This window comes from Aquila chrysaetos, chromosome 4, assembly GCF_900496995.4.
Source record: "Aquila chrysaetos chrysaetos chromosome 4, bAquChr1.4, whole genome shotgun sequence".
Taxonomy (NCBI): domain Eukaryota; kingdom Metazoa; phylum Chordata; class Aves; order Accipitriformes; family Accipitridae; genus Aquila; species Aquila chrysaetos.
The window spans coordinates 33,871,750-33,889,070 of record NC_044007.1 but is presented as its reverse complement, the minus strand read 5'-3'; the positions used below and the strand labels follow the sequence as shown (position 1 = coordinate 33,889,070).

General features: G+C 38.9%; 1 protein-coding gene and 1 long non-coding RNA gene across 3 annotated transcripts in view; one reads left to right on the top strand and one right to left on the bottom strand.

Annotated features, from left to right (window-relative positions):
* The window catches only part of LOC115340325, a 32,102-nt gene that overhangs the window by 10,080 nt on the left and 4,701 nt on the right, over positions 1 to 17,321 (bottom strand). Inside the window, exons 2-3 of one of the 2 annotated variants that reach the window (XR_003923018.2) lie at positions 10,127 to 10,179; positions 8,323 to 8,385 (exon numbers count right to left, since the gene is read on the bottom strand). This is a non-coding gene — a long non-coding RNA (uncharacterized LOC115340325). The remainder of the gene's footprint in view (positions 1 to 8,322; positions 8,386 to 10,126; positions 10,180 to 17,321) is intronic. The other variant, XR_003923019.2, reaches the window with a different exon arrangement.
* Positions 13,459 to 17,321, top strand: part of ZFHX4 (zinc finger homeobox 4) — a 158,333-nt gene continuing 154,470 nt past the window's right edge. The window contains exon 1 of the mRNA XM_030011801.2: positions 13,459 to 13,710. The gene's annotated coding sequence lies outside the window, so the exon portion shown is untranslated. The remainder of the gene's footprint in view (positions 13,711 to 17,321) is intronic.

The following is a 17,321-nucleotide window of genomic DNA, read 5'->3' as shown; positions in this document are numbered from 1 at the left end:
GCCATAATCTTTCCTAGCCCTGTTTCCGTCAGACCCTCATAAATCTACCACATTGCTCTGTCTCCTCAGAATGCAGTCAAATGCACAAATATTTTAAAGGTATAGTGAAATACACATATAGTAAGTCTATCATCCTAGTAGGAGTTAGTAATTTCCTTCACCTGCAGTATATATTTCATTTTAACACATCTTTAATAGACACCAACTAATCATGTTTAAAGGCTACCTCTTTATTATTGCCCTTTATCCATAAACTTCTCTTTTCGCTGACCTTAATATATAAGGTGAAGATAGGCAATTGTTCCATATAAATGCTTACATATATGATTTTGATTTTAGGATATGTAAGGTAGAACTAGTTTGGCTGGACATAGCTAACATTGTCTTAATTTCCAAGTGCCATTGTTGAATATGTATTTTTTTTTGTTCTAAACCACTTAATACTCTCAGAAATACCAATGACCCTAAAATTCAATGCCTTCATTTTTTTCTATATCCTGTATTTTATAAAAGAATAAAAACATAATGATATTTATAATTTCAGATCTTTTAAGAATAAAGTACTATGTGAAATTTATAATATAAAAATTCCCTTTTCCTGGAATTACAGTTTTGTATTTATTGAATGCGTTCACAGGCTCCCTTAGGATGTGAAATGTATGGAAATATATGTGCATTACTAAAGAAAGAACTAAATTTATTCTTTCCCCACATCATGCTCTTCTTTGCAGTAGAGGTTTTTAATTCAACACAGAGCTAGAATGAGATGGAGCCAATTTCCTGGTCTATATGTGTGACAAATGCTAAAAGTGGCACAAGATTAACAAATTAGTTGATGTATATATCTTTAAAGATTTTTTTGACTATGTCCCAAATCAAAATGCATGCTTTATTTGAAATGAAGATTTCTTTAGAATTAAGTGTTAAACAGGAATCTTATATATTCCTGTAATTTTGAGATGGAATGATGGCACATATGACAACTAAAGAACAGCAACCTGAAAAAAAAAAAAAAAATGTGTAAGAAGGCTTTTATGGCACATCACTCTCATAATAACAACTTTTAGTGGTATAAATTGTATATTTAGTGATTAAATCTGATATTTTAATAAGAAATTTACTGTGGAAAAGTTAATTATTTCAGTACACAAGTATTTCTCTTAGGCATGAATATTGACAATGTATTAACCACCAAAATAGGAAATTCTTTCTGGTTAAGCCATGTGTCAGATAGAAGCTTTTTTTAAAATGAGTATGGAGAGATCTACAGTATAGACATGTGTGTCATTATAGAAAGGTTTCTTTATGATGGTTTGAAATAAAAAGTATGGAACTTGACCTTTTTAGCTGACATAGTAATCACCTACTTGATGTAATCCAGATATCTAACACCAAACAATAAAAACATCTGTGACAACAAAACCATGTAAAGCTTGTGGAATTATTTAATTTTTTTAAGAAATGATAGCAATATTTAATAATCAGATAAGCCTGGATTGGTTCTTCTTACACAAAAACTTTTGCACTTTGCAAATGCTAGTTTTAAAGGACTATTAACTTAGACGTGAAAGCTTTTTAAGCTCTCATGCATATGTTTTGGAGTTACCTCATTCATTCTGCTTTTAGGACCTTGTCATAGTCCACCTGTTTTGCTTTTGCTTAAATTACATCAAAATAATAGCTTTCTTTAGAGAAAAAAAAAAAATCCTACATTTCTACTGACTGTATCCAAACATGATAATATGCTTAAAATTCAAGAGGAGCCATATTCAGGTTGCATGTCTCAGTCACCGAATCTCCCTTTCACATATCTGTTCATGTTGACAGACTATGTCATAATACATCAACAGAAAGATCAGCATAAGAAGAACAAAAATTCATCGCCTGACAGCAAGAGGAAAACTGATTTCTACTATTAAATTAGCAAAAATATACCAATACTTCACTACCAATAAGGACACCACAGCTAAAAGTATTTACCGTATTGTAATTCTGAATGAGCACTGGGAATTTTTTGTTTCAATAATCTTTAAACACAAAAAAGGGGGGGAAGAGGGTGGACTCAAGGATGTCTACATCTTTAGAAGTAAAGAATTGATTTCTGCCAAACTATGCCGTTCCATTTTGGTTTTGTTAACTTTTTAAATATTAGTTCTAAATATTCATTTAATTAGAGAGAGCTGAGCACTGTTTTTGCAGTATTCATTTCTGACACAGGCTCTTTCTTACGAGGTCAAGGAGATGTGTGGAAAATGCTCTGTATCAATAGAGTGCATCAGCTTCTTTATATCTGAGAATTTTTACTCATGTAAAAAGTATTCTGACTCTCTCATTGCTAGATATAATTTTACTATACTATATTGAGCAGTGGTGTTTCACTAAGAATTTAACAATACCTGGAATAAATAATGTCTTTTGCAGCCTGGGGCAACATCTGCCACTTACGCATTAATTCTGGCCCTGTTTGAACACTCTACAACATATGCACTTCTCTTTTGTCTGTTATCCTAGAGTTGTGTTATACCCAAATATTGACATCATCTACTTTTATCAGCACTAACTGCTCTGAAGCTTCCTAGTCTCATGCTCAGCTCTATTTCTTTCTATTGATTATCTTCCTCACTCCAGCAGGTAGCTAGCCAGCGAGGCTGTCCTGAGAAATAGCTTCCAATGACTTTATACGCACAATTTACACGGAATTGTTTAAAGAAGATATTAGCCTCAATACAAATCAGTGAACCTCATTTAGTCAATACTGCACAATTCAGCTGTTGGCACCCTGTCACATGTTAGTCTTTAAAGTCAACTACCATACCCAATCTGCACATTAGCCATAGTATTTAGTTTCATATTAAAATGAGACTAGTTTTTCACTTTTCTTTTTGAAATCTATTCAATATACTTTTTACATCACCTCATTGAACCATATGATAGTAATATAATTTTAAGTATAAAAACCTGAGATTAAATGCTTGATTTTTGACAGTGTCCTTAAATATAATAAATTCAAAGGGAAATACTGTTAAGTTAAAATGGAGTGTTTTTCATTAAGTCCAATCAAATGGTAGACAACAAAGGATCTTTTATTTGAGAATATGAAGTGAAAATGAAAACCAGAAAACCTTTACTAAGAAAAGGTCTAGCTAAATTATGTTGGAAGGAGGTCTCCAGATTGAACCTGGGTGTTTCTTTTGCTAAAAATGAATTAAACTAAGATGCACTATGGGAGAATAGCTTACAAAGAAGGAAAACCTAGTGCTTTACAAAGATGAAAACGAGGCCTAAATACAGTTAAGTTAGAATAAAAACTACAAAGAAAGATCAAATATTAAAAAAAAAAAAAAAAAAGCCCTACTTTAGCACCTAAACTATTCTTTTATCATCAGGACAAGGAAATTTGGGGGATTTTTTTTTTTACCCCTTTTGCATTCCACAGCAGGGCTCTAAAACCCTAGTTGGACATTTATATGAAAATAATCTTTTCCTTTTAGCCTACCAGACTGTGATCTAAACTGTTATTTAGACTACATCTAAAAGATAGAAGAAAAACAAAATATATGTGCTTGTCCCTGAATCTGTTACTTGAGAAATAAGATAGCTCTTCTGTTGTTTTCAATCTGTATTAGACTCACGTGTTTTGGTGTATTTAGCATATCCATGATGTTTATACCACAATTTCTATGAGCATCTTTCAGCAGAAGGATAAAAATAGGTGTTGTTCCTAATTTTTGGAAGAAAAATACTTGATTTTGCTGTATTTGGCAAATAAAAGTTTACACCTTTCCTGTAACATGTTGCTTTCATAAAGCAAAAAATGCATAGACAACCTGCAAGGATTCATGTCTATTATCTTTTGCAGGAGGTAAAAAAAAGACATCTGGGAGTATAAAGACAAACAAAAAAAAAAAAAAAAAAAAGGACAACAAATCAGAAATCCCTGCTTTATAATACATTATCAATATTTTAGAAAATGCAAAAGGAAAAATGCAGAATCCTTTTTAAGTCCTGATGAACAGTCATCTGGACTTACCGATACACAGCTAAATGCTTTTTAGAGAAGGTAAAAAATATGTAACTAGTTAGCCACTGGGAATATTGATATCAGGCAATATGCTTTATTCTAAATGTTGGTAGTTTGAATATAAAAATAGAAGCATTTTGCATGACCTGTGCTCCTTTCTCTTTTCCCTTTAAAGCTCAGTGAGTGGTAGCTGAGGTTCTGAATGCCAGGTAGGAGAGAGATGCTGAAAGATGACCAGTCTAGCCTTCCTAATACATCTTCGTATGCACACACACACACTCTCTCTCACTCACATACGCATTTATTGCAACCTGACGCTCATAGAAAAGCCTTTTCCCTTTTCTAAGCTTCTACAAGAAACATTTCAGAAACCAAAGGGAAAAAAAAGGGAGTGAGGACAGAAAGAGCTGCATATTCAGGCAGCAAAAAGGCAGGTGTGGTATGGCAATTCCTAGTGTTTGTGCCTGCTGCTCTGTGTTTGCTGTTGAAGGATTTGAGGGCTATTTTCCATGGGTCTAAATATGTTTAGTATAAGTGCACTTGGAAAGAGAAATCTTCCAGATACTGTTTGGTCTATTTACTTGGGTAAATCTGCTTATTTAATATAAAAGTTACGCTGTCCTTCAGCTGCTGTCTTCCGTGCATGTACCTACCCATTAACTATTATAGTCTTCCAATTACATTAGTAATTACTAAAGTAGATGCAAATTCTTTTTCTTATTTATTATACAAACTACATCTTGGGAAATCTTGCAAAATGTTTATATGCATTCAGTACTTAAATATGTTATAATAGTTCTATTGTAATGTTTCCTGTGAAAAGATAGTATGAACCAATAGTATGTTAGTACTTACTTCAGTCATGTCTTACAAGAATTGATAGATAGAATTGTAGTTGGAAATATAGTTAATTTGAAGTTTATTTCTGAAAATCCTAGTCTTTTAAAGTTAACTCTGGGTTACATACTAATATGTAATAAATATTCTGGATAAGCAGGTGTAATGATGTAGTAAATAAGCACACAAGGAGCAATACAGCATTTTGAGGGAAGATATAACATGTACAGTAAAACAACATAGGCATTCCAAAAGTTTACAAAGTCAGGTTGATGTAGCTTTTTCTTGAGGAATTAAAAATATCTTTAATGATTATTACCTGTGTCTGCTTTCATCGTGACAGCAAAAAACCCACAAAATTTCTTACCATTGCTCATCCTATTTATGCTCATTATTAGAGACACAAGGATTTACTATGCGCTTAAGTCAAGCTACTGATCACCTTTTCCACACTGTCTTAAAATGGTAACTGGCCTTGAAACAATCCCTAGGAAGTAGATTAGTACTATTTAATATTTAGAAAAAAGGACAACTTCTACTTGAAACTTGAAAGTATTTGTAGCCCAAACAAATGTATTATTTTTTTCTTTAATGCAGATATTTATACTTTCAGATCTCAGGTTTTCTTTAAAATAGGTCCTTACTACACACAAAGGTGCACATGAATAATTTACAGTCAAGTTTCCTTAGCTATTTATGTTGAGAATATGCTATTAAAAATACCTAATGGGAAAAAAAAGGTTAATTAAATAACATTGTCTTCCCCCCAAAAGCATCATTATTAAAATATGATTGTGTTATTTATCAGTAGACATTGTTAGTTTCTCTGCTTGATTAGCTTTTGATTAATGCTCATAAATTTAAATTCAGACATACTTAGCCTCTTTGATTTTTAGACAGATGTCAGTCAGCATTAGTGTATCAATTTTTCATCAGAAAATAGAGAGGCATGTTAAAACCATTTTAACAAACATGGAGTCTCTACATGGGACCATATTATCAAATGCTAATTATATCCTTAAGATAAGCATTAACTGGGGAAAAAGAATCAAACTGTTTACAGAGCATGTGAATCTCAACTGGACATAAAACTGCCTACTTTGCTTCCCTCTTTCCTCCTTCAGTCTCACAGTTGTTTATACAGTACGTGGAAATATTATAAAACTATTAAAGATATGTTAATTAAAGACATTCTCCTGGCATGACTAGCTTGGGATAAATATGTCAGCATAACTATCCAGGAACCAGTGATGGTGTGCCAATTCATGTTGTACAGTTTTAAGAACACGTATGTAGCATGCTTTTTGAGTGTGCGTGTGTGTGTCTATGAGAGAGTTTGTTTGCATGTTTGTATACACCTCATTTCATCACCACTGAGTGTGAGAGCAGGTGTGTGTGTGTGTGCGCGCGCGTATGTGCACACGTAGTGTAGTGAGAAAAGCAAGAGTGAGGTCTGAGGGTGGAAATGAAGAGCACTGCCTTTTGGACAAGCCCTACTTGACCGAAGTCCTGCCCTCCAGTTTGAGAGGAGGATGGGAAGGGGCACTACAAGGGGCACTGCAAGAAAGTTCTGATACCACAGCCCACCGAAGTCACTTTAGTTAGCAAGCGTGTTATAAAGGAAAGTTTTAGATATACAGTGCTTAAAGTCCTTTGAGCCATATTAAAGGAATCACAGCCCCACAAATCAGGCTTACTAATAAGACTACCTTTTGGGGTTTAAAGTTAAGTGGCAAACCAGATGCACCATTTCACTGGAATGCTAAAGATAATTCTAAAATGATGCTCAGCTGGTGTAATATGTTATTTTGTGTTCACAAGATGAAGTGGAATTTAAATTTTAAAAAGGGGGAAAGATTTTGAAGAGTTTTGAGGGAGGCCTATTTAGCTTCCACCTAATTTAAAAATTAGTCTTGGCTGTCTTTTCACTCCATCAGTCCTTGAATCAAAATTCCAAATCAAAATCTATTATTTTCTTACCCATGTTAAGCAGCGTTAAGTAGAGTGAAAGGCTTTTATTTACATTAAGGAACCAATCCTACAGTTTTCACACAGGAAAAACACCCTTTGGAGTCAATAGCAATTTACACAATTTGGCTTAGTATGTACGAAGCTTAAAGACTGTAAGTCACAATGTAAATTCAATATTTACCATATTTCTACAAAAAAAGCCCACCTTTCATTTTTCCACATTACTGAGTACCTTTTCTTATATTAGAATTCACTGCATTTTGGAAACACACCAGAACAGAGCACAACTTCCAGTGTCAGTGTTCCCTCTCTCCCTCTTTCTCCCTCTGCCTCTTGCCTATACCATTTTGACTTTAAATTTGCTGGAGCCTATTTAGTTTATAAATAACCTTAAACTGCTGAACTGTTCACTAGTTTATTTGAACAGGAGACAATGTTATTGAAACAAATCTAGTTAACAAGGTAATTAGCTTTTGCAATATTCCTCAGAAGGCTGGAAACCAACAGTTCATCACTGCACTGTACAAATAGCAGGATGTAATGTTAAGCCTATGCTTAAGAGTGGTTCTATCAAAGCTGACTGGTCACATTACCAGCAAAGGTATTGTTTTTAAAAAGTATCCAAGGGCCACCTAAAACTGATTAATTCACTAGAAGTGGAAGAAGGAAAATATTTTCCAATAGTAACCCACTGTAAAAACCTAGCCTACTGCTGGTGTTGAAAAGATGGGGCTGGAACCAAGAAAATCCTTTTTCTTGCTTCCACAAAAGGCTTTGGGCCTAATTATTTTTAAGTATAATCCAGCCAACATCTTCTCATGCTTAGCTGCACTGAGTGACACTATTTGTGATGCCCAGTCTGCTGAAACTGAGCAGGTTGCTGTCAGTTTAAAAATGACTATAATAAAAGTGACCATGAAGATGGATCTTGTGATTTTGCGTTTCTAATCAGTCATCTGTGAAGAACACTTTTGCTTTGATTCAGCAGACTGGTGACAGCCATGATTGATAGTGCATGAGGATGAAAAAAGGTTATTAACTGTCTTCCTATTAAACTCAATGTATTACCCCTCTAGGTGCATCTCATACTTTAACTTAAAGTACTTACTCAGGTAAGGTCAAGAATGAACTCTATAAACACAGTATCCATCCTGTTGTAGATGAACCAGGAGCTCTAATGTTAAATTTTGAAAGTTCAGCATTAAACCATATCTGAATCCTGCTACCTTAATTACTGTGCCAAAACCAAAAACTGAGCAGTCCTTTCTATGCATCTAAATATATAGCTACACACAAATATTTTTGTGTGAAAAAAGGATGGATCAATTGTTTCCATGTGTTTGTGCATACACACACACAGACACGTATGTTTTACATATTACAATAGTCCTAAAATAAAAGTTTGAATAATGTTAACAAAAGAAATGTGGAACGGGGATATGAAGTCTCTGTGGGACTAAAGTATAAATCCTACACAGAAAACAGCATTTTACCTGATAGTAGTTAACTTCATTATTAACTGGATCAGGTGTGATTTAATAATTTATGAAGACTTCCTATTAAAAGAAAATACAAGTGTTTTAGCATAAATGTAAAAATATCTATTTGTTGCCTCACAGCATGTTTTAGTTTTAGAGTTTATTTCCTTCTTTTTACTATTATCTTATCAATCAATACTCACAACTATCTACTGAAAAAGAAAGGAAAATGGCACATATATCCAGTTTTAAAATAATTATTTGGTAGAAATACCAATTCCTAGGATACTTCTAATTTCTAAGGATGTCTCTGTGAAGAGATAATTTTAAAGGAGTTTCAGGACAAAAGAGTGGAATATGTTTCCTGTGTTCATTATTATTCACACCAGAAATGAACTGAAAGGGGAAAGTTGTCCACGTTGTGTAAGCAGGTTAGCATCTTTTTAGATTCACAAGTCTATTTGGGGAGTAAATACTAAAAAATCATGTGATCACCTTTTTAGGATTAAGTGTTTCACAAATACTTCTTCACAATCAATAGCATTTTAGATTTTTTAATTGATTTTACCTTTATGAATACATTTCAGATGCTCTTTGAATTTGTTTATGCTTATCTTACATTACAATCATTTTCTGTTAAATACATGTGGACCAAAAGATCAAAAATCCTGACTCTAACTACAGTGTGCACGCTGTCATCTGAAGGAATGCACATACACACTTGTTTAAAATCAGCTCTTTCCATGTCATATACAAGATCTCCCCCACAATACATATATTCCATATTTGTCTTTCAGAGTATTAAAACATATTTTTAAATTTTGTTTTATAGTAGTCCTTAATTTCGTCTCTTAAATAATATAAAAAATATTTCTGCACTCATTAAAATCATTTCAGAAGGAAGCAAGAATATTATTCCAAGCTAGATCATTTTGGAGAAAGAAGGAAAAGGTATATTTCTATCCTGACTATTCTGTAATGTACTGTCACAGATAAAGTCTGCAACGTAAGTATATATTTTAATTTTTTCGAGGGTTGTTGAATTTCAGTATCCCTTTCATTTTTAAACAAATTTTTTGCAAAGCATTCATAGTGGGTTAAAAAGAATTCAGAATAAATATCATCTACCTAGCATGATGACGGTATCTCACAAGAAATGTTGAACAATCCTCTGTAAGATCTTTATTTCTGGAAAGTGTGTTCCTTTCAGGTGTGGACTTGGGAATAGGCACCAATTTTCCCTTCAGTAACATTTCTGCTTTATAATAAATTGCAATCCTGTTGTAGCCCCGTGTGGATTTACAACTGGCAGGCTTTCTCTCTGACAATTTGGGGTCACTATGGATATAGGTGAGCAATAATTTCAGGGGTGATGGAGATATTGACAGAATTTAACAGTCTAAGTTCCTGGGCAAATATTTGTAAAATGTACACTTCTACACTGGGTTTTAGTTAATAAGACTTTTGGATGATATTGTTTGCCTTGTTTGTGGATTGCATTTTGTCTGAAACTATCTAAAATACTCATTTCCATTTGTGCCTGTGTCGGTGCTGCAAAACATTTAAAGTAAAAGCTATCGCTCCTCCCTGAAGCACATTTAAGCAAAGCAGAAAGTTATAGCTATTAGAGGCTTAGTTCACAAAACATATAGCATGCTTTTAGCAAACCCGAATTATATGAGCTAGGTGACAACATTTGTTTGGGATAGCCTTATAGGTGCCTGGAACAGGTAAAGCCATTTTATCAGACTTCACACCAACCGGAGGCCCTGACGGTAGCGAGAGTTTCTGACAATGGGCCAGATTGACGTTTACTCACTCAAGAAGGGACTGGCAGGATCGGGCCCATTCTGTTCGCTTCGTGCGTGTAACCTATAGAGAAGTGAGTCTAAACATAACTCCAGCCATATGTAAAACAGTGAAAATGTTTCAGTCAACATGGATGAAATTAATAAAACAGATTTCTTCCTCCAGCTTCTTAAAAAGAATTGTCACAGGAACAAAACAGAAGAACCCAAATAATGAAACAAAGGACAGGGTAGGGCCACTTAACCTGGAACAATCATTTCCTCGGGTTAAGGTGTATTTAAAACCCAGAGCAGGCCTGAAACGTCAACTCTAGCGGTACCCTTTGAAACGCTTTTTTATTCCAGCACTCACTACGCACACGAAAAACAAATCCCGCAATAAACTGCAGGCTAAGTGCATGTGGCCCAACCAGGACCATACAAAGGCGACACACGTAGCATGTGTCACAGCCAGCAGCACATGAGTGACTTCGCCAGGGGGGATCCCTCATCTAGATCCCACTCCAGACGATCAGGGCACAACAAGGAAAAAGGCCAAGAAAAAGAAAGAAAGGGGAGGGGAAAAAAAGAAAAAGAGTTAAGAAGAACCAGACCCCAAACCCCACCTTCTGCCCCTCGGACAAACGAGGGCAGGTAGACCGGCTGGGAAAGCTGACCTCCTCCCCGCCGAGGGGATGCTGCCGTCGCCGGCGGAGGGCACGCAGCGCTGGGCAGTTTGCGCCCTCCTGCGCGGAGCCGCGCGGGGCGCGCTTCTCCCGCCGCGGAGCCCTCGCACCTGCCGGGCCCGCGGAGGGGACGGCTCCCCCCTCCCAACCCCCCCCGCGGGCTGCCTGCCCCGGCCGCCCCCCCCCACCCGCCGCCGGAGGCGTCGCTGCTCCTCCGCGGCGGGCGGCGGGGCCCCGCGGGAGCGCAGCGCCTGCGGCCGGTCCCCGCGCGGTCCCCGGCGTTGCCATAGCGCGGGCTCCGCGGCGCGGGGGCGCTGCCCGGCGGCTGCGGGCGGGCGGCGGGGAGCGGACGCGGCGCATCCCCGCGGCGGCTCTGAGGTTGGGGGGGGGGGGTGTTCCGCGGGGCTCCGCGCACCGGGCCGCGCCGGGCCCCGCAGACGCGGCGCGGTGGGAAGAGTGGGGAGAGTAATGAATTCCAGCAGAGAGCTGGAGAGGAAGCATTTTTCAGAGATCTGCCATATTTAAGATTGACCACACTAAAGATGTTATTAGCGAAGGGGGGTGGGGAGGGCAACGGGAGATGCGATAAGGGAAAATAGATAATGACACATAATCCAAACCAGAAGTTTGAAACCAAGTTACTTCGCAGAAAAGAGCCACAAGCTCAACTTGTTTTTTTTTTTTTCCTTCCCTTTTTTTTTTTTTTTTTCTCTTTCTTTTTTATAGGCTGGGGCTGAAAGACAGGGAGATAAACTTGTTAAGGAAAGAAATATTCCTCTAGCAACCGGGTAAATAAAATAGCTGAAGTGAAACAGTGAAGGACATGGGGGTAGGGAAATGCAAAGGACACACTGCTATTTAGAAACCCCAAAGGAAATTGTAAAGTAGGAAATGAAAAGGAGGAGGAGAAACATTTCTGTTGTAAATTAGAGGGAATGAAGATTAGCGGGAGAAAAGGGGGAAATAGCTGCAGAAGGTCTAAAATACAGCACCACTGAAGATTAGGCAATGTTTAAAATATCCCAAGTGAGGAAAGAGAGTGGTGCGCTCATCTCTTCAGCATGGGTGTGTGAAAGGGAAATGAGTAGGGATAATTACTAATATAGCACATGTCCAGAGGAACCAATCCAAAATAAGAGATAAATCTGGCTGGTGAAGACAGACAGGAAAAAGGCTGGAAGAAAACTTAGGAATACAGCGACCTGAGAGGGGAGGAAGAGAATTAGAGGAGGAGGAAGGCTTCCAAGAGTACAGGAAAACTCAGAGGACCAGCTGGATAGGGAGGAAACAGCTACGGCAGACATGGGAAGAGAGAATGAGAGAATGGGAGAGATTAAGGAGAGCAAATAAACCTGGGAGAGGGACTGGTTGGAGCGGATGGGAAGAAGGAAAGCGGGAGCGGAGAACTGGGAGAGAGGGAAGGAGGGACAGAGGGAGGGATGTGGGGAGAGAAGGAAGGAGACAGAGGGAGGAGACAAGGACTGAAGTCTCCCAGCCCAGGGAAGGTGCAGCACTGAGTGAGAGAGAGCTCACTCTGAGGGTTAGGTTAGATTTCCAGAGCTCTTAGAGCTCATCGACCAGCCCGCTGGAGTCACTATTCAACCCGAGTCCCAAACACACGCCTCACTAACTACTTTACAGCCACTTTCATTGATTTTCTTTATCAAATAAACATAATACCCGTTACAGCAACACTTCCTCTTCGCACAGCCAGAATGCCACAAGCTCTGATTGCTGCATTTCTCCGGCTTGCAGTTCCCCACCTTCCACCTCTAAATAAATTGTGTTCTTTCACTTAAATGGTCAAATACATTATTGCTCGCAGAATTTTTCTGTAATCTGGAAGGTACACTGCGAGCTAGGCAAATCGTTTAAATTATAAGGTAAAGGGTCCCCGTCCCCATCGCCCTGGCGTGAAGACACAGTTTTCCCCTCACAATTTCAGGGGTAGCTTATATATTTACATACATTTTTTTCTGCTAATGAGTGGTAACTTAATTTAAAGGGCGATGTCAAAGTGAACGCTCCCGCCTGAAAAATGCAGGAAAAAATTAACGCAACTTTCTCACTTGCACCTAAACTGCCACTTGATCTAAGCATTTCAGCCTCAAAATTCAATTTTTTTTAAAAAAATCCCCTAAAAGTAGCCCCCTTCAAAAGCTGTTTTTGAACCAGGCTCTTCCATATATGTCAAAGGGCTGTTGAATTATTCATTATTATAATTACTATCATCATTGTCATTATCCCTTTCCATGTGGAAATAATTTTATTATCGTAATTTGATATCTGAAGAATTTCCTGTTAGTCGTTTGATAATCATTTTTTTCTACTGAAAAGAAAAGTTTTGTTTATAAATGAGAGAAAAATATTTTAAATGCTTTTATGTTTACTATAGATTTCCGTTTATCTAATCGATCGGAATGCCAATAAATCGATTAAAGGTTTAGTGTTTTACAAACAACCATTTTGTGCTTTTTGATTTTACGTTCACAATGATTTTAATAAAGCTAATGCCTTCTCTGAGCGTTTGTTCACCCCAGACCTAATATTCCATCATTTCTATTATTTACAATTGCAATTTAAAGTGTTTTTAATGAGAAAAATAAACACAAATAAAAGAAGGAAATAATCTGATTAAATTACTTTGTGCCTGTGGTCAACATATTTAGGCAAAGCCCTTAAAGATCTTGGTGAATTATATGCGATCATACAGTGATTGCGGAATATTAAATTAAACTTAGATAAATCCGCATTGAAGGAGGCAGCACCCAATCCTGAATTTATTTCCCATTTTCTATAACAGCATCACTGCGCTCCTCTCTTTGCAATGACAATGTGCCAAATCTAGGCATTTTGAAAACATTTTCCATATGCTTTAACTGGAGACTGATAGACAAAGAAGAAAAGGAGATGGTCTTTTTTCTCTTGAGGTATATTTCCTTTAACTTTTCCTCCAACCTTTTCTGATCTTCATCATTTTTAAACAAAAGTTTGAAAATCATTAGGACCTTTTTTTTTTTCTTTTACGTTTTTTTTTTTTTTTCCTTATCGCGTAATCAATTCCTGAACAGTGGAGTTTCAGTTACGCTTTAATGCAGGACTATAGAACTATCATTTCTATACCTTGGCGGACAACATTTTGGGGAGAAAGCATTGATTCATTTAGTTTTCGCTTGCTGCTTTTTGTAATTAAAGATGGTTTTAATTATACTTTTTTGTAAGTCAGATCAGATGTGCTGCTTGCTTGCTGGAAGGTTTTTTTCTTTTAACGGTGCTTTTAATTTATGTGTAGTTTTTACGGATAACACAGAGGTGGTGGCTTTTATTTAGCTGTAAAATCCACACGTTTTCTTTGAAAACTTGGCTCCTTGGGCGAAAATAACTTTTCCTGGTTGTTTTATAATCGCTGTTTGTCGCAGAGGTAGTTTAGCATATTGTCTACACAACAAAGATTCCTGTTTTATTGGCAGTGTGGATTGTTGGATTTAGGTATAAATATTTCATAACTTTCCTCTTTCTGCAGTAAGATCGGTAGTTTTATTGGCTTTTTCTCCCTTTTTGTCTGTCTTTCTACCAGAACCGTTTTATTTCTGAAGTCTCTTTTTGTCCTTTTCCCGGATAGAATGTAAAATTTTTCCCTTGGATATATCACTGCTGGAAATATGCTCTTGGGCTTTCTGGAGGGGATGCGGGGGGGGGGGGGGGGGGGGAGCGGTGGTAAGCGGTCGTTTTCCTCGATTTGCATAAGAGCTAGTGAAGTGCCTGTGAAGTTGGTGAATTGCTATTGTTTGGGGCTAGTCCTGACTGTTTTTGTTTATAAACACTGGGGTGGTTGCCGGGAGGGGAGGGAGGTCAGAGCACTGTCAAAGCGCTGACCTCTGAAAGCCCAGAGGGCGCCTGGCTCCTTCACCCTCTCCTTTCTCTCTCTCCCTCTCCCTTTTTCTTTCCCTTCCCATCCAAGGCCAGGAGCTCAGGTTCAGGGCATTTAATCCCCGCGATCTGCCCAAGAAAGGAGCTGAAAAGGGGCTGTTAAGGCTCCGGAGGAAACGCCGGCAGCAGACTTAGACCTGGAAGGCTTTTATTTATAGTAAAGTCCGGGTGCGCGTTTTTGTGCGGCTCCAGCCAAAATAACAACAACAACGACAAAAGCCAATCGGGAACGGCACTATTTAGCTCAAAATCTCAGCGAGATGTCTATACTATTCGGCTGTGATTTTTGTCTTAGGTCACTGCTCGTTAGACGCACTTTCAGTAGGGGAATGCCAAATCAGGGGCAGTGAGGGCATAATTGAAATGCAATATGTTATCGTTGTTTTATTTCTTTTTCGAACAAAACTTTCCAGGAATCAGATCGGGGATTTTTGTTTTCTCCCCCCCCCCTTCCATCCCCCGTTCCTCCCCCAGCCCTTTTTTAGTGTGTACTGGAATGTGTTTGATGATGGGGGGGGGGGGGGCATTGTAAATTAAGAATGGATTTGTATACGTGATACCTGCAAAGAAAGAAATAATTAATAATAGCCAAACGCTTTGGGTTCAAAGTCAATTTCATCTCGGGAAAGGAAAAAAAAAAGAAAAGAAAAAGAAAAAAAAAGTACAAGAGATTGCTATCAGGTTTAAGTATGTTTTGAAAAGAAGTTGCTGAGTTAAACAAAAATGTTAGTTAACACACTGCCTTTGTCAAATAGCCCCCGGGAGGAGAAGAGACAACAAAAAGGAGAGGAGGTGGGGGCTGGGGATCTGAAAGTGTCTGTAGCTCAGATAAAGGGTCTGTAACACTGAAATCTTGTAATACCTCGTTTCAAACTGAGCTCATCTATGGACTTAGGGAACGCAGTAAAAAGACACGGATCCCCTTTCCCTTGGGTTGGGGTCTGGGGACAGGAGAAGGTGGGGGAAGGGGACGTTTATTAGGGAATTATGTCGGTTTATTAAAAAGGGGAGCGGCTGTGGCTGTAATTATGCAGATCCTTGTGCCCCTGTGTGTCCGCAGCGCAGATTTAGGGAGTGAAATGAGCTTGGCGGAGGAGAGACGTGGTGTAAGAGAGCCCGGTTTGGGCTAGGATTTCTTTGTCTATCAGAGAATGGTCAGTCTCGGGCTCCAGCCCCCACCAGATTCGTCTCGCCCAGGCCAACAAGTTTTCCTTGGGGCTGAGGCTGGAGGTGGTGGAGGACAGAAAAGGCTGAGGGCTTTTTTTTTTATTTTTTCTCCCTTCCCTCTCTTTGAAATGTAACGTCACTATGAAGAGCTTTTTGTGGTTTCAACAGGAGGCTCGAAAAAAAACCCCAAACGTGTAACGGTGCCTGCAGGAGAAGTTCGGAGGAGGTGGGCGGGGGGTCCACCGAGACCAGAGGAGAGGAGCTGAGAGGTTAGGCGAGAGTCTTCTGGGGCGATCAGCTGAGCGAGAGAGGGAGGAGAGAGGGGAGCGGGAGCGGGAGCCGGGCCGGGCCGGGCCGGGCCGGGCCGCGCCGCCGGGGAGCCCGCCCGCCGCCCGCCGCCCGCCGGCTCCCACCGCAGCCGCGGCGGCCGGCCCCGGGTCCCCCTCGCCTGCCTCCCCCAGCCCGCGCCGCGCTCCGCTCTTATCACATCCCACAAACCTGCTGCTGCTGCTGCTGCTGCTGCTGCCTCCCGGAATTAACCTTCTTCGATTTTTCCTAGCTACGTGGCGATCCCCGGGTTTCTTCTAAACTGTTAACATCCCGTAGTGCCTTTTTTTTTTTCCCCTACACACACACACACGCACACACGCGCACACACCCCCGATAGCTACTATTTTTAGGGAGAGAGAAAAAGAGGGGGGGGGGGGGGGATTTAAAACGTAAGGAAGGACAGTAAACAGTGGCAGAAGAAACACTGAAAAATGTGGACTCCCCTCTCGCAATTCCTGCCTGTATCCTCCCCCCTCTTTGTTCCTTTAGCTGTAACTCAAGAACACCATAAACCTATATCCCCCTCCAAGAAGAGAGAAAGGGAAAAAATCTACAGCCAAAAAAGAATGACTTGACTGTTCTGACGTTTGGTGTTTTGACATTAATGACATTAATGATATTGATGTTTCACCAGGAAAAAAGCACTAGGAATAAAGGAGGTGGTGGGGGAGGTGCGGGGGGACGACTTTAAAACTAAATTATCTTCGTTTCCTTATTCTTCTGTGACATTAAGTATACGTGTTTCTTCACTTGAATTTGAAATAGATGTATTGTTCTCAGGTGTTTCTTCATCACTTTGTATTTAATTGTCTTCAGTCTTAGGAAATGGGTTACCATCCTTCAGGCATACACTTGAATGGACAATGCATCCTTCTATCTAAGAGTCCCGTTTCGTCTACAATTTAAGCCTAAAAGCCCTCTTTCCATCATACCCCCTCAATCTGATAACTATAAACGGGTTTCAGAGATTTCATTTTCACTCTTTGTTTGCATTTTTTTTCCACCGTGTAAACAACGATGCAAAATATCGCTACTTTCCTTATTACCTTCATTCACAGGGTGCAGTGCCTGTGGAAATCTGCATACATACGCTCACATTTTTTTCATTGATGAG